The sequence below is a fragment of the Callospermophilus lateralis genome, chromosome X, assembly GCF_048772815.1.
Source record: "Callospermophilus lateralis isolate mCalLat2 chromosome X, mCalLat2.hap1, whole genome shotgun sequence".
NCBI lineage: Eukaryota > Metazoa > Chordata > Mammalia > Rodentia > Sciuridae > Callospermophilus > Callospermophilus lateralis.
The window spans coordinates 36,221,175-36,243,027 of record NC_135325.1 but is presented as its reverse complement, the minus strand read 5'-3'; positions in this window follow the sequence as shown (position 1 = coordinate 36,243,027).

The window sequence follows — 21,853 nt, the reverse complement described above, 5'->3', positions numbered from 1 at the left end:
TCCATGTTTCAGTTAACAGAGAAACAAACTGGGAGAGTCCTTTCTAACTCCTCAAATCTACAACATTATATGTAAATTCTGTGTTTATTGAACACAATCCATAAATTCATTCCAATCTAACCTTACATTCCTTGCACCAATATTCTACACATCCATTGTTTTTTTTAAATGTTTATTTTTTTAAATTTGTTCTAATTACTTATACATAACAGTAGAATGCATTTTGACACATTGTAAATAAAGGGAACACAACTTTTCCTTCCTCTGGCTGAACATGGTGCAGAGTCACACTGTTAGTGTAATCATACATGTATATAGGGTAGTAATGTCCATCTCATTCCACCGTCCTTACCACCCCCATAACCCCTCCTCTCAATCTCCTCTTCACAATACAAAGTCCCTTCATCCCTCCCACCATTGTGGATCAACATCCGCTTATCAGAGAAAACATTCAGCCTTTGTTTTGGGGGGTTTGGCTTATTTTACTTAGCATGATATTCTCCAGCTCTATCCATTTACCTGCAAATGCCAAATTTCATTCTTCTTTAAGGCTGAGTAATATTGCATTGTGTATATGTACCACATTTTCTTTATCCATTCATCTGTTGAGGGGCATCTACATAACTGGGTCAAATGGTGGTTCCATTCCAAGTTTTCTGAGGAATCTCTATACTGCTTTACAGAATGGTTACACCAATTTTCAGTCCCACCAGCAATGTATGAATAACCTTCTTCCCCACATCCTTGCCAACACATATTGTTGCTTATATTCTTGATAAGTGCCATTCTGACCGGAGTGAGATGAAATCTAAGAGTAGTTTTGATTTGCATTTCTCTAATCGCTAGAGATGATGAAAATTTTTTCATGTTTGTTGATGGATTGTATTTTTTCTTCTCTAAAGTATCTGTTCAGTTCCTTAGCCCATTTATTGATTGGGTTATTTGTGGGGGATTTTTGGTGTTAAGTTTTATTAGTTCTTTATATACCCTGAAGATTAGTGCTCTGAGATAAGTAAGGTAAAGATTTTCTCCCACTCTGTAGGCTCTATCTTCACGTTTTTGATTGTTTCCTTTGCTGATAAGAAGCTTTTTAATTTTAGTTCATCCAATTTTTTGATTCTTGATTTTACTTCTTGTGCTTTAGGAGTCTAGTTAAGGAAGTCAGTCCCTAAGCCAACATGGTTGGAGATTTGGTCCTACTTTTACTTCTGTTAGGTGCAGAGTCCCTGTTCTAGTTCCTGTCCTTAATCCACTTTGAGTTAATTTTTGTGTAGAGTGAGAGATAGAGGTTTAATTTCATTTTACAACATATGGATTTTCAGTTTTCCTAGCACTACTTTTTCTACTTGAAAAGAATAGGCTACCTTTTATCCAATGTATGTTTTTGGCACCTTTGTTTAGTATTAGATAACTGTATTTATGTAGGTTTTTCTCTGTATCTTCTATTCTGTAATATTGGTCTACATATCTGTTCTGGTGCCAATACCATGCTGTTTTTGTTACTATTGCTCTGTAGTATAGTTTAAGGTCTGGTATAGTGATGCCTCCTGCTTCACTCTTCTTGCTAAGGATTGCTTTGGCTATTCTGGGTATCTTATTTTTCCAAATGAATTTCATGATTGCTTTTTCTAGTTCTATGAAGAATGTCAGTGGGATTTTAATAGGAATTGCTTTAAATCTATATAACAGTTGTGATTGTAGAGCAATTTTGACAAAATTAATTCTGTCTATCCATGAGCATGGGAGATCTTTCTATCTTCTAAGGTCTCCCTCAATTTATTTCTTTAGGGTTCTGTATTTTTCATTGTAGAGAGCTTTCCCTACTTTGTTGATTCCCAAGTATTTTATTTTTTTTGAGACTATCGTAAATGGGGTAGTTTTCTCTTGCAGTGGATTCATCATTGATGTATAAAATGCATTTGATTTATAGGTATTGATTTTATATCCTGCTACTTTGCTGAATTCATTTATTAGTTCTAGAAGTTTTCTGGTGGAATTTTTTGGATCTTCAATATATAGAATCTTGTCATTGGCAAATAGTGATAATTTGAATTCTTCTTTTCCTATCTGTATCCTTTTAATTTCTTTATTCTGTCTAATTGCTCTGGCTAGACTTTCAAGGACTATGTTGAAGAGAAGTGGTGAAAGTGGGCATCTCTGTCTTGTTCCAGTTTTTAGGGGGAGTGATTTCAATTTTTCTCCATTTATAATGATGTTGGCCTTGGAGTTAGAATAGATAGCTTTTATAATGTTGAAGTATGTTCCTATTATCTTTAGTTTTTCTAGTGTTTTGAACATGGAGGGGTGCTGTATTTTATCAAATCCTTTTTTCTGCATTTATTGAGATGATCATGATTCTTGTAGTTGAGCCTATTGATGTGATGTATTAAATTTGTTAATTTCCATATGTTGAACTAACCTGGCATCCCTGGAATGAACCCCACTTGACCATGGTGCACTATCTTTTTAATATGTTTTTGTATGATTTTCCAGAATTTTATTAAGAAGTTTTGTGTCTATATTCATCTGAACATGGTCTGAAGTTTTCTTTCCTTGATGTGTCTTTGTCTGGTTTTGGTATTAGGGTGATACTAGCCTCATACAATGAATTTGGAAGGGTTCTCTCCTTTTATATTTCATGGAATAATTTGAGGAATATTGGTATTAGATCTTCTTTGAAGGTCTTGTAGAACTCGGCTGAGAATCCTTCTGTTCCTTGGCTTTTCTTGGTTGGTAGGCTCTTGATGGCATGTTCTATTTTATTGCTTGAAATTGATCTGTTTACATTGTATATGTCCTACTGATTTACTTTGAGTAGATCATATGTCTCTAGAAATTTGTCAATGTCTTTGAGATTTTCTATTTTATTTGAGTATAAATTTTCAAAATAGTTTCTAATTATCTTCTGTATTGTCCATCATGATATTTCCCTTTTCATCACAAATTTTTGTAGTTTGAGTTTTCTCTCTCTTTTCATTAGCATGCCTAAGGGTTTATCAATTTTATTTATTTCTTCAAAGAACCAACTTTTCATTTTGTCGGTTTTTAAAAATTGCTTCTTTTGTTTCAGTTTCATTGATTTCAGTTCTAATTTTAATTACTTCCTGTCTTCTACTGCTTTGGGCATTGATTTGTTCTTTTTCTAGGGCTTTGAGATGTAATGTTAGGTCATCTGTTTGTTGACATTTTATTCTTTTAATGAATGAGCTCAATGCAGTGAACTTTTCTCTTAGCACTGCCTTCATAGTGTCCCAGAGATTTTGACATGTTGTATCAGTGTTCTCATTTACTTCTAAGTATAATTTTATTTCCTCCCTGATTTCTACTGCTATCCATTCATCATTCAGTAGCATGTTATTTAGTCTACATGTATTGGAGTATCTTCTATTTTTTATTTTATCATTGATTTCTAGTTTCATTCCATTATGATCTGATAAAATGCAGGGCAATATTTCAATTTTTGTATTTGCTAAGAGTTGCTTTGTAGCATAACATATGGTCTATTTCAGAGAAGGATCCATGTGCTGCTGAGAAGAAAATGTATTCACTCAATGATAGATGAGGTTCTCTCTCTCTCTCTCTCTCTCTCTCTCTCTCTCTCTCTATATATATATATATATATATATATATATATATATATATATATATATATATATATATCTGTTAAGTCTAAATTATTGATTGTATTATTTAGTTCTATAGTTTCTTTGTTTAGTTGTTGTTTGGAAGATCTATCCAGTGGTGAGAGATGTGTGTTAGTGTCACCCAGTATTATTGTGTTGTTGTCTATTTGATTCTTGAAATTGAAAAGGATTTGTTTGATATACGTAAATGCTCCACTGTTTGGGGCATATATATTTATAATTGTTATGTCTTATTGATGTATGATTACCTTAAGCAGTATTAAATGTCCTTCTTTATCCCATCTGACTAACTTTGGCTTGAAGTCCACTTTATGTGATATGAGGATAGAAACCCCTACTTGTTGACGCAGTCCATGTGAGTGCTATGTTTTTCCCTACCTATCACCTTCAGTCTGTGAATGTTTTTTCCCTAGGAGGTGAGTCTAATAAAGATAGCATATCTTTGATTCTTTTTTAAAAAATCCATTCTGTCTCTCTGTGTGTTTTGATTGATGAGCTTAGGCCACTAACATTCAGGGTTATTATTGACATATTATTTGTATTCCTGGTCATTTTGGCTTTTAACTTGACTTAGTTTCCTTTGATTGACATTTCCTTTAGTGTAGTTCCTCCCTTTGCTGGTTTTCATTGTTTGTTTCCCCATTTCCTCCTCATGGAATATTTTGCTGAAAATGTTCTCTAGTGAAGGCTTTCTAGTTATTAATTCTTTTAACTTTTGTTTCTCATGGAAGGTTTTTATTTCATCTTCAAATCTGAAGCTCAGTTTTGCTGGATATAAAATTCTCTATTGGCTTTCATTTTCTTTCAGAACTTCATATATATTGTCCCATGACCTTCTGGTGTTGAGGGTCTGGTTTGAGAAATCAGCTGAAATATGAAATGGTTTTGTCTTATATGTAAATTGATTTTTTTTTATCTTGCAGCCTTTAAAATTCTATCCTTATTCTGTATGTTAGTCATTCTTATTATAATGTGCCTTGGTGTGGGTCTGTTGTAATTTTGGACATCTGGGGTCCTGTGAGCCTATTGTAATTGATTTTTTATTTCATTTAGATTTGGGAAATGTTCTGATATTATATCATTGAAAAGTTTGTACATTCATTTGGTTTGTATCTCCATGCCATCATCTCTTCTGATAAATATTAAATTTGGTCTTTTCATGTTATCCCTTATTTCTTGGAAGTTCTGTTCATGGTTTCTTACAATCTTCTCTGTACAGTCAACTTTGTTTTCAAGTATATGTATTTTGGGGGCTTGAGATGTGGCTCAAGCGGTAACATGCTCACCTGGCATGTGCGGGGCACTGGGTTCGATCCTCAGCACCACATAAAAATAAAATAAAGATGTTGTGTCCACCAAAAACTGAAAAATAAATATTAAAAATTCTCTCTCTCTTCTATCTCTTAAAAAAATGAATATGCATTTTGTCTTCATTGCCTGAGGTTCTGTAATCCAAGTGGTCTAGTCTGTTGATGATGCCTTCTATTGAATTTATCATTTGTTTTGTTGATTTTTTAATTTTGATGATTTCTGCTCTTTTTTTATAATCTCGAACTTTTTTGAAACGATCTTTCACTTCCTGTATTTTCTCTTTGATTTCACTACTTATACTATCCTTTACTTCACAGATCAGCATAACTATGTACATTCTAATTTCCTTCTCTAACATTTCTTCTACTGTGCTGTGGATTCTATTTTTGGAACATTTTGGTTTATTTGAGGTGCTTTGTTCCCTTGTTTTTTCATATTGTTTGTGTGTCTTCCTATCTAGTAGTATGGATCTGAGGCAGTACAGTAATCTACACTGTAATCTTACAGTGTCCCTGAAGGCTTCCAATACCTAGCTTTTAAGAAGACCAATATTAACAAGACCTAATGCAAATAATGTACAATAAACTAAAAAACTCCTATTAAGGTGTCTACAGTTTTGTTGCAATAATACAGAAATGATGCATTAAATTATTGTCTATAATATAAACAGCAAGTTTGCTGAAAGGGTTTATCATTTCAAATGATGGACAAAGAAGGATCAGAAGTAGTGGAGGATGTGATGTTTATTAGGGAGAATGAGAGAAGATAGAGGTAAAAATTTATACTAAGAGCAAAGGAGGAATTAATAGAGGTTAGCTATTAGCATGAGAGAAGTGAAAAGAAAATCCAGGGAGACAGATAAATGAGAGAAAAATGTATATAGATTTTTTTAAAAAGTAAAAATATAATAATACACATTCAAATTGTAATATACTATTTGGACATCCCACTCTTCAATAAATTGATGCATAAAAAATATTTGGATTCAAAGATGGTAGAGATGTGAGAGAAAAGGGGGAAAAAAGGAAAGTCTCTATGGAAGATTGCCAATTGCTTCTGTTGACTTTTAAAAATTTCTCATCTTCCCTTCTCCACTGATAGGTAGGATTGTCTGAAGTTTGATGTTAGCTCCAGTCCAGTGACTGGTTGGCTGGTGAGCTGATAGTAAGATGCCCTCATACCCTCTTCCAGTCTTCCCATGCATTTTAGCTGGTCCCTTCCATCCCCATACACTTCAGGACTCACTCAGCTGGAGAGAGCCCAGTTTTCTCCGGTTTCTCCTACCTGTGATCCCCTGGGAAACTGCCCCCAGTCTCCAGCCTTCCCTAGGCTTGCCAGACCCAGACTGCCCCAGGCAGACACAGAAGAAATCTGAATGACCTGTTCTTCAGTTTCCCCAGGCTCTACTTTGCTGCAGTCCCAAGATCTCAATGTCCTTCCAACTTGCAGGAAGACCGCCAGGCATGCACTCACACAAAGGAGCGACCTTGCTAAAAGGCAGCCATATGGCAGCCACTAGCACACCTAGCAAAACGATCTCAGATGCAACCAGACCTGCAGGTACCCCAGCAATATATTTCCAGGCCCTGGATAGTGTCCCATGACTAAGGAAGCCACACCCTGAGATGATGGGGGTAGCTATGGCAAACCTGCAGGCCCCTTGGCCTTGGACTCCCAGGCCCTAGCCAATGTCCCAAGATGGTGGCAGCCATGTATAACCAAACTGCGGAAACAAAGACAATGGATTTCCAGGCAGCAAGGGGCAGTGAGTGTTCAGTACATGGTCTGCAGGTGGTCTTGCAGGCAAACAGCAGGACTTGGTGGGTAGACATTGGGTGGTAGGCAATGTGCAAGCTAAAGGTGGGTGAAGGACAGGCAAAAGTCAGGCAAATGGGCTCCTGATGGGTGGTTGGGTGGTCAGTGAGTGATCTTCACATGAAAGGCAGGCGATATATTGGCAAATGGCTGTTGATTGTGGTGGACGAATGGGGGAGTGCAAAGAATAGGGGATCAGCAGGCAACAAGGGCTGTCTCAAAAAGAAACAGCATTTCCTCTTCTTGAGTCCTGAGTCATGGAGTGACAAGGAATGTAGCCTCCCTTTAGTTTATCTTGGATCTCTCAACTTCCATTATTATCCAGTCAGTTGCAGAATGAGATATTGCTCTTGTCAGCAATCTCAGCCTTTTGGCCAGAGATGATAAGGCACAAACAGAAACTTTTAGATCATTTATGCAGTACTTGAGCTAGGATTTGAATCCTTGAGTTCATTCTTTTCTTTTATTACTTTGTTCTGTGGAATTAGGAATAACCAGTCAATCTCACTATATTCATTAGTTTTTTTTTTTTTAAAAAAGATGTTCAAAAGTAGCTGGGTGTAGTGGAACATACCTGTATTCCAGGGGCTAATGCAGGAGGAACATGAGTTCAAAACCAACCTCTGCAACTTAGTGAGGCCCTCAACAACTTAACAAGAAGAACTTGTCTCATAAACAAATAAGTAAAAAGGACTGGGGATGTGACTCAGTGGTAGAGCACCCCTGGGTTCAATCCCCAGTATAAGGGGGAAAAAAAAGTTTACAAATTCTTATAAACATGCACCTAACTGCCACTTCTTTCCTATAAGTGATTGACTAGGGGTATCCAATGCAGAAATCTTACATATCTCTATTACCAGATCAAGCCATGGATTATTAGCATGTTTAATTTTAATCATATTATGGAAGCCCTTGAAGCAATTAAGAAAATTAATCCTTAGTGATCTACTTATCTAGAATCATTTTCAGTACCAAGATCTGTATTAATCAAGGTTCTCCACAGAAACAGATACAATAGAACGTATATCTCACTTATTATAAGGAATTAGCTCATATTTATTATGGAGGATGAAAAATCCTACAATTTGTTTTCTGTAAGCTAGAGACTGAGGAAAGTTGTTGGTGTAGTTCTAAGAATTGAAGGTAGGGCCAGTGGGGTGAGTTCCGATGAAGGCTAGAAGACTTGTCCAAGTTCAGCAGTCAAGCAGAGAGAATTCTCAACTTCCTCTACCTTTTGTTATATTGAGTCCCTCAACTGATTGGGTGATGCACATTAAGGAGGATAATCTGCTGTGCTTGGTCCACCATTTCAAATACTAATCTCATTCAGAAAGAATGTTTAATCTGGGTGCCCCATATCCCAGTCAATTTGACATATGAAATTAACCATCATCTAGGTGCTCTTTGTTTATTCTTATAGATTTGAATTACCATCTTGTTTCAGTTGGTGCAACCTGGGAACTTCCTTTAGTGTGTTTTATGTGTCCATTAGCAACAATTTCTCAGTCTGTTTATCTGTGAGTATATTTATTTATGTATTTCTTTATTTACTTATTTATTTATTGCTAACAGGGATTAAACCCAGGGACACTTTAGCACTGAGCTACATCCCCAGCCCTTTCAATTATTATTATTATTTTAAATTTTGAGACAGGATCTTGCTAAATTGCTGAGACTGGCCTCAAACTTGTAGTCCTTCTGCCTCAGCCAACCAATTTTCTGGGATTATCCTTCTAGAAGGTGGTTTAGCTTCTTCAATATGTTCAATAAATTTTGAATAATTTTAACTATTATTTCTTGCATTTTTTTCTGTTCTTGTCTCTCCTCTCCTTTGACAGTCCTATTACACATGTGTTCATACATTTCATGTTTTTCCACATTTCTCTGAAGCTCTGATCACTTAACTTCATTCTTGTTTTTCTCTGTTCTTTAAAATTCATAACTGCTGCCCATCTGTCTTCAAGCTCACTAATTCTTTCTTCTCCTTGTTCAAATTTTACTGTTGAGCCCTGCCAGTGAATTTTTCACTCCAGTCATTTCACTTTTTGATTTCAGAATTTTCATTTGGTTAACTTTCTTTCTTTTCTTTATTTTTTTTTGGGGGGTGGTACCAGGGATTGAACTCAGGGGCACTCACCTACTGAGCCCCATCCCCAGCCCTATTTTGTATTTTATTTAGAGACAGGGTCTCACTGAGTTGCTTAGGGCCTTGCTTTTGCTGAAGCTGGCTTTGAACTCTAGATCCTCCTGCCTCAGCCTCCTGAGCCACTGGGATTTAGGTGTGAGCCACCATGTCTGGCTCCATTTGGTTAACTTTGTATCCTATGATTACTATTCACAACTTGATGTGGTATTCCCATCATACCTTCCTTTACTTCTTTTTTGTTAGTGCATTATAGCTATGCATAATATTGGGATTCATTCTGACATCATTATACAAATATAGAATATTATTTGTTCCAATTCAGTCCCCAGTACTTCTTTCCCTTCCCTTTTCCCTCTTTTTGTTCCCTTTCTTCTATTCTTCTAATGTTTCTTCTATTTATAGGTATTTTCAACTAATGCATCAAGGATACATATAAAGGTGAGATCACTGTGGCATATTAATATATGTATGTAACAAAGGTTGGTCAGATTTTTTTCACCATTTCTCCCTTTTCCTATCCCTCCTTCTTCACCTTCAGTCCCCTACCTCCATTCCACTAATTTATCTTCTATTTTCCTAGGTTTTCCTCCCTGACTTATCCCCTCATTTTTGTTTAGCTTCTATGTATTTGACCCTTGACTTTCTGGATCTGACTCATTTCACTTAGCATAATGTTCTCCATTTCCATCCATTTATCAGCAGATGCTATATTTTCATTCTTTAAGGCTGAGTGAAACTCCATTGTGTACATATACCACATTTCTTTTTTTTAATTAATTATTTTTTATTTACTTACAGTACAATGCATTACAATTCATATTACACATATAGATAACAACTTTTCGTATCTCTGATTGTATCCAAAGTATATTCACACCAATTTGTGTCTTCATACATGTACTTTGGAAAATAATGTTCATCACATTCCACCATCATTTATAATCCCATGCCCCATCCCTTACCCTCCCATCACTCTATGCTATCTAGAGTCTGTCTATTCCTCCCATGCTCTCCCTCCCTACCCTACTATGAATCAGCCTCCATATAGCACAGAAAACATTTGGCATTTTTTGGCTAACTTCACTTAGCATTATCTTCACCAACTCTATCCATTTTCCTGAAAATGCCATGATATTATTCTCTTTTATTGCTGAGTAATATTCTATTGTGTATATATGCCACATTTTTTAATCCATTCATCTACTGAAGGGCATCTAAGGCTGTGTCATTGTCATATGATATTTTTATTAGTTGCTCAAAACATTACAATGATCTTGACATATCATACTCTGGATTCAAATGGGGTATGAATTCTTATTTTTCCATGTGTACAGATTGCAGGATCACATTGGTTATACAGCCACGTTTATACATACTGCTATACTAGTGTCTGTTGTATTCAGCTGCCCTTCCTATCCCCCCTCCCCTCCCGTCCCATCACCTCTCTCTACCCCATCTACCGTAACGCATTTCTCTCTCTCTTTTTTTTATTTTTTTCTTCCCCCCTCACACCATCTTATATGTTATTTTGTATGACAATGAGGGTCTCCTTCCATCTTCTGTGTAATTCCCGTTCTCTCACCCATTCCCTCCCACCTCTCATCCCTGTTTAATGGCAATCTTCTTTTCATGCTCTTCCTCCCTGCTCTGTTTTGAGTCACCCCCCTTATATCAAAGAAGACATTCAGCATTTGTTTTTCAGGGATTGGCTAACTTCACTTAGCATAATCTGCTCTAATGCCATCCATTTCCCTGCAAATGCCATGATTTTGTTATTTTTTAGTGCTGAGTAATATTCCATTGTGTATAAATGCCACATTTTTTTATCCATTCATCTATTGAAGGGCATCTAGGTTGGTTCCACGGTCTAGCTATTGTGAATTGTGCTGCTATGAACATTGATGTAGCTTTCTTTGTCTGTTCATCTGTTAATGGGCATCTGGGCTGGTTCCATAGCTTAGCTACCATGAATTGAACTGCTGTAAACATTGACATGGCTGTATTCCTATTGTACATTGATTTTACATCTATTGGAATATACCAAGCATAGGACACCTGGGTCATATGATGATTAAATTTCTACTGATTTTTTTAAAAAGGAATATCCACAGTGCTTTCCAGAGTGGTTGTGCTAATCTGCAATCCAACCAAAAATGCATGAGTGTATCTTTTCTTCCACATCCTCACCAGCACTTCTTATTAATAATTTTCTTTTTTTTGTTTTAGGATATTAAAGTGTGTGACAACTTTTATAGAAGTAGAATAATATCCATGTGGTTTTTGATTTATCACTTTAAGAATATAACTGATCAACTCTATTCACTTATTCAACAAGATTATTCACATCAGCCCTTTCTTAACCTACCAAGTACAATTCAAATGGCTCAACTTCACATACAAAGGCCTTTATGATTTTTTTACTTTTTTATTATTAGTTGTTCAAAACATTACAAAGCTCTTGATATATCATATTTCATACATTTGATTCAAGCGGATTATGAACTCCCATTTTTACCCCGTATACATATTGCAGAATCACATTGGTTATACATCCCCTTTTTTACATACTTCCATATTAGTGACTGTTGTATTCTGCTACGTTTCCTATCCTCTACTATCCCCCCTCCCCTCCCCTCCCATCTTCTCTCTCTACCCCATCTACTGTAATTCATTTCTCTCTCTTGTTTTTTCCCCTTTCCCCTCACATCCTCTTATATGTAATTTTGTATAACAATGAGGGTCTCCTTCCATTTCCATGCAATTTCCCTTCTCTCTCCCTTTCCCTCCCACCTCTTGTCCCTATTTAATGTTAATCTTCTTCTCATGCTCTTCCTCCCTGCTCTGTTCTTAGTTGTTCTCCTTATATCAAAGAAGACATTTGGCATTTGTTTTTTAGGGATTGGCTAGCTTCACTTAGCATAATCTGCTCTAATGCCATCCATTTCCCTGCAAATTCCATGATTTTGTCATTATTTAGTGCAGAGTAATACTCCATTGTGTATAAATGCCACATGTTTTTATCCATTCATCTATTGAAGGGCATCTAGGTTGGTTCCACAGTCTAGCTATTGTGAATTCTGCTGCTATGAACATCCATGTAGCAGTATCCCTATAGTACGCTCTTTTAAGGTCTTTGGGGAATAGTCCAAGAAGGGGAATAGCTGGGTCAAATGGTGGATCCATTCCCAGCTTTCCCAGGAATCTCCATACTGCTTTCCAAATTGGCCGCACCAATTTCCAGTCCCACCAGCAATGTACAAGTGTACCCTTTTCCCCACATCCTCGCCAGCACTTGTTGTTGTTTGACTTCATAATGGCTGCCAATCTTACTGGAGTGAGATGGTATCTTAGGGTGGTTTTGATTTGCATTTCTCTGACTGCTAGAGATGGTGAGCATTTTTTCATGTACTTGTTGATTGATTGTATGTCCTCCTCTGAGAAGTGTCTCTTCAGGTTCTTGGCCCATTTGTTGATTGGGTTATTTGTTATCTTATTGTTTAATTTTTTGAGTTCTTTGTATACTCTGGATATTAGGGCACTATCTGAAGTGTGAGGAGTAAAAATTTGTTCCCAGGATGTAGGCTCCCTATTTACCTCTCTTATTGTTTCTCTTGCTGAGAAAAAACTTTTTAGTTTAAGTAAGTCCCATTTGTTGATTCTTGTTATTAACACTTGTGCTATGGGTGTCCTATTAAGGAATTTGGAGCCTGACCCCACAATATGTAGATTGGAGCCAACATTTTCTTCTATCAGATGCAGAGTCTCTGATTTGATATCAAGCTCCTTGATCCATTTTGAGTTAACATTTGTACATGGTGAGAGAAGGGGATTCAGTTTCATTTTGTTGCATATGGATTTCCAGTTTTCCCAGCACCATTTGTTGAAGATGCTATCCTTCCTCCATTGCATGCTTTTAGCCCCTTTATCAAATATAAGATAGTTGTAACTTTGTGGATTTGTCTCTGTGTCCTCTATTCTGTACCATTGGTCCACCCGCCTGTTTTGGTACCAGTACCATGCTGTTTTTGTTACTATTGCTGTGTAATATAGTTTGAAATCTGGTATCGCTATACCGCCTGATTCACACTTCCTGTTTAGAATTGCTTTTGCTATTCTGGGTCTTTTATTTTTCCATATGAATTTCATGATTGCTTTCTCTATTTCCACAAGAAATGCCATTGGGATTTTGATTGGCATTGCATTAAATCTATAGAGTACTTTTGGTAATATCGCCATTTTGATGATGTTAGTTCTGCCTATCCATGAACAGGGTATATTTTTCCATCTTCTAAGATCTTCTTCTATTTCTCTCTTTAGGGTTCTGTAGTTTTCATTGTATAAATCTTTCACCTCTTTTGTTAGGTTGATTCCCAAGTATTTTTTTTTTTGAGGATATTGTGAATGGGGTGTTTTTCCTCATTTCCATTTCAGAAGTTTTGTCACTGATATACAGGAATGCCTTTGATTTATGCGTGTTGATTTTATATCCTGCCACTTTGCTGAATTCATTTATTAGTTCTAGTAGTTTCTTTGTAGACCCTTTTGGGTCTTCTAGGTATAGAATCATGTCATTCGCAAATAGTGATAATTTAAGTTCTTCTTTTCCTATTTTTATGCCTTTAATTTCTTTTATCTGCCTAATTGCTCTGGCCAGTATTCTGAGAACTATATTGAATAGAAGTGGTGATAGAGGGAATCCCTGTCTTGTTCCAGATTTTAGAGGGAATGCCTTCAGTTTTTCCCCATTCAGAATGATGCTAGCCTGAGGCTTAGCATAGATAGCTTTTACAATGTTGAGGTAAGTTCCTGTTATCCCTAGTTTTTCTAGTGTTTTGAACATAAAGGGATGCTGTACTTTGTCAAATGCTTTTTCTGCATCTATTGAGATGATCATATGGTTCTTATCTTTAAGTCTATTGATGTGGTGAATAACATTTATTGATTTCCATTTATTGAACCAGCCTTGCATCCCAGGGATGAATCCTACTTGATCATGGTGCACAATTTTTTTGATGTGTTTTTGTATCCGATTCGCCAGAATTTTATTGAGGATTTTTGCATCTAGGTTCATCAGAGTTATTGGTCTGTAGTTTTCTTTCTTTGAGGTGTCTTTGTCTGGTTTAGGAATCAGGGTGATGTTGGCCTCATAGAATGAATTTGTAAGAGCTCCCTCTTTTTCTATTTCCTGAAATAACTTGAAAAGTATTGGTATTAATTCTTCTTTAAAGGTTTTGTAAAACTCTGCTGTATACCCATCTGGTCCTGGGCTTTTCTTGGTTGGTAGTCTTTTGATTGCTTCTTCTATTTCATCCATTGATATTGGTCTGTTCAACTTGTGTGTATCCTCCTGACTCAGTCTGGGCAAATCGTATGACTTAAGAAATTTATCAATGTCTTCACTATCTTCTATTTTATTGGAATATAGGGTTTCAAAATAATTTCTAATTATCTTCTGTATTTCTATAGCATCTGTTGTGATATTGCCTTTTTCATCCCGTATATTAGTAATTTGAGTTCTCTCTCTTCTTCTCTTCATTAGCATGGCTAAGGGTCTGTCGATCTTATTTATTTTTTCAAAGAACCAACTTTTAGTTTTGTCAATTTTTTCAATAGTTTCTTTTGTTTCAATTTCATTGATTTCCACTCTGATTTTAATTATTTTTTGCCTTCTGTTACATTTGCTGTTGTTTTGCTCTTCCTTTTCTAGGGCTTGGAGATGAAGTGTGAGCTCATTTATTTGTTGTTTTTTTCTTTTTTTGAGGAATGACCTCCAGGCAATGAATTTCCCTCTTAAAACTGCTTTCATTGTGTCCCATAGATTCCAATATGTTGTGTCTGTGTTTTCATTTATCTCTAAGAATTTTTTGATTTCCTCTTTTATGGGTTACATTGATCATTCAGTAACATATTGTTCATTTTCCATGTGATGTAGTATTTTTCCTTCCTTCTTTTATCATTGATTTCCAGTTTCATTTGATTATGATCAGATAAAATGCATGGTATTATCTCCACACCTTTATATTTACTGAGGGTTGCCCTATGGCATAATATATGGTCTATTTTTGAGAAAGATCCATGTGCTACTGAGAAAAAAGTATATCCTCTTGATGATGGTTGATATATTCTATATATGTCAGTTAAGTCTAGGTTATTGATTGTGATATTGAGTTCTATAGTTTCTTTATTCAACTTTTGTTTGGAGTATCTGTCCAATGGTGAGAGAGGTGTGTTGAAGATACCCATAATTATTGTGTTGTGGTCTATTTGATTCTTGAACTTGAGGAGAGTTTGTTTTATGAACGTCACAGCACCATTATCTGGTGCATAAATATTGATAATTGTTATGTCTTGTTGAATGGTTCCTTTTAACAGTATATAATGTCCTTCCTTATCCCTTTTGATTAACTTAGTCTTGAAGTCGATTTTATTAGATATGAGGATGGCCACCCCTGCTTGCTTCCAAGGACCATGTGAGTGGTATGTTTTTTCCCAACCTTTCACCTTCAGCCTGTGTATGTCTTTTCCAATCAGATGTGTCTCCTGGAGGCAGCATATTGTTGGATTTGTTTTTTTAATCCACATTACCAGCCTGTGTCGCTTTATTGGTGAGTTTAAGCCATTAACGTTTAGAGTTACTATTGATATATCGTTTGTACTTCCAGCCATGTTTGATTATTTATCTTTTTTCTTTATTTTTTTTTTAATTTGGTTTGTTTCTCCATGATTAGCTTCCCCCGCCCCGCCCTCTGGCTTTACTGAGGTACTTCCCACTGTGGGTTTTGGTTATTGTTTTTCATTTCTTCCTTGTGTAGTGTTTTGCTCAAGATGCTTTGAAATGCTGGTTTTCTGGCTGAAAATTCTTTTAACTTTTGTTTATCATGAAAGATTTTTATTTTGTTGTCGTACCTGAAGCTTAATTTTTCTGGATACAAAATTCTTGGTTGGCATCCATTGTCTTTCAGTGTTTGAAATACATTGTTCCAGGATCTTCTCGCTTTCAGCGTCTGTGATAAAAAATCCGTTGTTAACCTTATTGGTTTACCCTGAATGTAATCTTCCTCCTTTCTTTTGTAGCTTTTAATATTTTCTCTTTGTTCTGTTTATTGGATATCTTCATAACAATGTGTCTTGACGTTGGTCTACTGTGATTTTGTATGCTCAGTGTCCTGTATGCATCTACAATTTGTACATCCATTTCCTTTTTTATTTCTGGAAAGTTTTCTATAATTATTTCATTCAGCAGGTTGCTAATTCCCTTGGTTTGAACCTCTATACCTTCCTCTATCCCGATGACTCTTGGTTTGTTTTTTTTATGTTATCCCATATCTCTTGGATGTTTTTCTCATGATTTTTTACCAGCCTTTCTGAATTTGCTAGACTCTTTTCAAGATGATATATTTTGTCTTCATTGTCTGACGTTCTGGCTTCTACTTGCTCCACTCTGTTAGTAATACTCTCATTTGAGTTTTTAATTTGGTTTATAGTTTCCTACATTTCTAGGATTATTGTTTGATTTTTTTTATAATCTCTATCTCCTGATAAACATGCTTATTTGCTTCCTTTATCTGTTTATGTAATTCATTTTCAATGTGTTCTTTCACTGTTTGAATTTGCTGTCTCATGTCCTCTTTAAGATTCCATTCCATCTGTCTAAGGTATTCCTTGAATTCTTTATATGACCATTTTTCTGATGCCTCTAGGTCCTCCTGAGTATTTAGGCCGTCTTGCATTGTTTGTACTCCTTTTCTTCCTTGCTTTTTCATGCTGCTTATGTTACTTCTTGTTCTGTTTGACTGCTGAGTTACTGTTTACTCCTATAAATTTATTTGGTTTTGTGTGTCTCTGGGGGTCTCTCTTTTGTGATGGGAGACTATGACTAGAGATGATGAGTTTTGTTGCACTTTAATGCAGATTCATTCGTTTCCTAAACTGTGTACGGATTCTGATGGCATATAGCGGTCTGCGGTTTGGTCTTGGGACTTATATTTAGGTCGAATGATGTGATGGTATTGGGGTTGGTATCTCTTGGCAACCTTGGAAGGTTGCTCTACTGACGAGGGATATTAACAGGAGAATGGTCTGGAGTATTTGGGGGTAGCTAGGGACTTGGTAGCACTATATAATGCCTCGGAACATTGACCTATACATATTTAGTACATTACACATAAACAGCGTCGTGATGCTTGAGAGGAAAAGTATTAGAAGGGGAGGGAAGAAGTCACTAAAGAGAATGAGAGTAAACAGGTAGAATTCAAGGAAAGGGGAATAAGGAAATTGAAAAGAATTGAAAAGACAAAAGAAAAAGTAGAAAATAAAAAAAGAAAAATTTTTTAAAAAAATAATTTAAAAAAAAATGAACAAATAATAATAAAATAAAAAATAAAAAAAAAATTAAAAAGTGCAGTCTTAGAGTTTAATTAACCTCTCTTCCAGTAGGTGGAGCTGTGCCCACTGGGCCAAGCTTCTCCTCTCAATACGCGGGAACCAATCACCGTGCAGCAGCTCCTCCTCCCCGACTGGGTGGGTCTCCAATCCTGAGTGCCTAGGGCCTTCTCTTGTGTCTAGTCACTTCCCCACTTTTCCTCCAGCCAGGCCCCGCTCATTGGTGATGCTCACCACAATACTGGCTACACGCCAGGTCTGCTGCTCCCAGGAGCCCTATTTTCTTGAAAGACTGGGCACACTCTCCCTGTTTGCCATTTCCTCAGACCCTAAGGTTGTGGAGTGTGGGGCTGAGAACCTCCGGTAGCCATGCCCCCAGTAGCTGGTGCAAGAGACCTCAGTTGTCAGCGCTGGTGGGAACATTAACCGGGCGCACCGCGGGTCCCACGCCGCTCCTGAATCCCTGGGTCTGACTATTGCACTCACGGGAGAGCTGGGAGGGGCCCTTGAGGTTTCCCCCGCTGTGTGGAGAGGAAGGGCCGGGGGAGGGGGGGGTTACACACCTGCCGCCGCTGGTTTCAATGAAGTCATCTCCTCTGCCGCATTCTGGTGACATCAGTTCTCTGCCATGGTGGTATCCCATGCAAATGGCGACAGTTCGCTCCCTTTGCCGGGTGACCAATGCAATGGGTGGGTCCTGACTGGCTCTCCCAAGCTCCGTCTCAATCCTGTGGCCACTGCCTATGAGTGCTCGGTTGGTATTAACCTCCACAGGTTCACGGAGGAGCCAACAAGCTGTTTCAGCAGGAGCTTTTGGCGCTGAGTCACAGCGGTTTGTCTGTGAGACTCAGGCGAACAGGAGCCTGAATTTGGCCGCTCCGGGCTTGGTGTGTGTTCTGAGGGGCATACACTGTTCGCCCCAGATCCATGTTAGCTCATCATTGCCTAGTGATCCTGAGCAAACAGCATTTAGACGGTTTAAGATTCCCTTTGCCCGCATAGCTGAAGAGGTCAGAGACTTGATCTCTCTTGATCGCTGCCATGTTGGATCTCTGGCCTTTATTAATCATATTCTTGATAATGTCATTCTGACTAGGGTGAGATGAAACCTCAGTGTAGTTTTCATTTGTATTTCCCTGATTGCTAGAAATGTTGAACAGTTTTCCATATATTTGTTGGCCATTTGTATTTCTTTTTTCCAAGAAGTGTCTCTTTAGTTGTTTTGCCCATTTATTAACTTGGGTACTTGGGCCTTTTTTTTTTTGGTGTTAAGATATTTGTATTCCTTATACATCCTGGATATTAATCCCCTATCTGAGCAGTAAGTGGAAAAGATTTTCTCCCATTCTGTAGGCTCTCTCTTCTTCATGCCATTGTTTCCTTTACTGTGCCTTTTAAGTTGATGCCATTCCACTTATTGATTCTTGGTTTTACTTTTTGTGTCTTAGGGGTCTTTTAACAATATGGTGGAGTGTTCTGTATACATTTTCTTCTAGTGGATTTCTGGTCTAATTCCTAGGTGTTTTTTTTTTTAATTAGCAATACATTGTATTTAACTCAACAATCAAAAAATAATTTCAATACATAATCAATATAGAAGTTATTTATTTATTTATCTATTTATTTAATGACACTGGGGGTTGAATCCAGGGGTGATCTACCACTGAACTATATCTCCCATCTTTTTATTTTCAATTTTGAGACAAGGTCTCACTAAGTTGCCAAGGCTGGCCTTATATTTATGATCCTCTTGCTTCAGCCTCCCAAGTCACTGCTATCAAAGAATTCCAGAAATATAAAGTTATTAATGAGACATCTTAAATTCTTTTTTCTAGGGCTAGGATGTGGCTCAAGCGGTAGCGCCCTCGCCTGGCATGCGTGCGGCCCAGGTTCGATCCTTAGCACCACATACACCACATGTGTCCACCAAAAACTAAAAAATAAATATTAAAAAATTCTCTCTCTATCTCTAAAAAATTCTTTTTTCTAGTAAGTCTTTTTAAAATTTTTTCTTTTAATTTCTTTATTTTATTAATTCTTTTTAATATACATGACAGTAGAATGTATGTTTTAAATATGTTTATTAGTTGTTTACTATTTATATATATATATTTATTTTACTTATTTATCTTTAAGTTTTTTTAACTTATTTATTTTTATGTGGTACTGAGGATGGAGCCCAGGGCTCACCCAAGTGCTCTACTACTGAACCCCAATTCCAGCCCACTAGAGTGTATTTTGACCCATCAAGGATGTCCACTCTCACCATTTCTATTTATATAGTACTTGAAATTTTTTTCAGAGCAATTATTCAAGGGAAAGAAATAAAAGTGAAAAAATAGGAAAGAAAAAAGTCAAATTACCACTGTTATATTTAGAAGACCCAAAACTCAACTATAAGACTTACAGAGCAAAGTAGCAGGATATAAAATCAACATACAAAAATCAATACCTTTTCTTAATATTTGTTTTTAGTTGTAGATGGACACAATACCTTTGTTTTATTTGTTTATTTTTATATGGTGTGGAGATCAAACCCAGTTCCTCACACATGCTAGGCAAGCACTCTACCACTGAGCCACAACCACGGCCCAATCAATAGCTTTTCTATACACTAATAATGAATCCATTAAAATAGAAGCCAGGAATAAAATTCCATTTATAATAGTCTCAAAAACAACCTCTAGGAATAAGTCTAATGAAAGAGGTAAAAGACCTTTACAATGAAAATTATCAAACACTGAAGAAAGAAATTGATGAAAAAATTGAAGATGGAAAAATCTCCCATGTTCTTTGGTAGGCAGAATTAATATTGTTAAAATGGCCATATTACAAAATTTTTAAAAATGTTTATTATTTAGTTGTACGTGGACATACAATATCTTTATTTCATTTTTATGTGGTGCTGAGATTGAACCTAGTGCCTCACACATTCTAGGTGAGCACTCTACCACTGAGCCACAACCCCAGCCCCACAAAATTTTTAAAGTATATTTTTATATACATTTTATTTATTTTTATGTGGTGCTGAGGATTGAACCCAGGGCCTCACACATGCAAGGTGAGCGCTCTACCCACGAGCCACAATCCCAGCACCCCCGGCCATATTACAAAATTTACCTACAGATTAAATGTATTCCCCCAACAAAATGCCAATGACATTCTTCATGGAACTAGAACAAATGGCCCTAAAATTCATATGGAAGAATAAAAGTCCCAGGGTAGCCAAAGTACTTCTTAGCAATAATAGCAAAGCTGGAAGCCTCACAACACCAGACTTCAAATTATATTACGGAGCTATAGTACCAAAATCAGGATAGTACTAGCATAAAATAGACATGTAGACCAATGAAATAGAATAGAAGACACAGAGAAGGACTCACACAGATACAGCTGGCCAACTCTTGACAAAGACACCAAAAACATGCATTGGAGAAAAGATAGCCTTTTAAACAAATGCTGCGGGAAAATTGGATAGCCATATGTAGAAGAATATAGTTTTCTATCTCTCAGATAGACCTCAAAATTACACCAGCAACATTGAAACTGCTAGAAGTAATCATTGGATCAAAACTCCAATATGGCCACACTGATGCATGCCTCTAATCCCAGTGGCTTGGGAAGCTGAAGCAGGTGTCTAAAGCAGAAGGATCATGAGTTCAAAGTCAGCCTCAGTGAATTAGCAAAGCCCTAAAGCAACTCAGGGAGATCCTATCTCTAAATAAAATATTAAAAAGGGCTGGAGATGTGGCTCATTGATTAAGCGCCTCTGGATTCAATCCCCAGTACAAAAAACAAACAAAAAATACCTCCAGCATGTAATCACAAAAAAACTCTTCCTCATTAGAACTCCTAAAGCTCAGGAAATAAAACCAAAAATGGGGGGGGCATCAAATTAACAATCTTTTGCATGGCAAAAGAATTATGAGCATGAAGTGGGAGCCTGCAGAATGGGAGGAAATCTTTGCCAGCTCCTCTTTTTACAGTTTATATGATCTGCTTTTTCTCTCAATAAATGCATCCTACTTTCCTTTTTTCCCGATGTTTTTTTTTGTTGTTGTTGTTGTTGCTGTTGTTGAAAAGTTATATTTTAAACATTATTAGTAACTGAATACCAGTTGCCCTGAAGTACTGGGGCTTGTTATTGCTATTTGGTTGTTTAATGACTGGCTTAATTAATTCAATAAAGTGTATTCCACCCGGTAGTGTGAAGTCTTTGATTTTCCTCTTCAAGGGAGCCCCAGCTTTGGGTATTCACACCATCACCCTAGGATAACAGTGGTTCTGGCAGTGTTCTTAGTAGCTTACTATGACTGCACCTAGTGGTTAAGATCCACTAATCTAATCACTTGCTGATTTCTCTGTTGTTTTTGATAATGCTTCCAGGCATCAATTAGTCTGCAGACTAATCCAATAAAATTTCTTGAAAGGAATACATCTGAAAGTCAGTGTTTGACCCAGATTTCACTTTCCCCAATCCTCACTTATAAAATGCACAGTCTACAATTTAGCCTGTATTCTCAATGAATCTATAATCCCTTCCTGATTTACCACA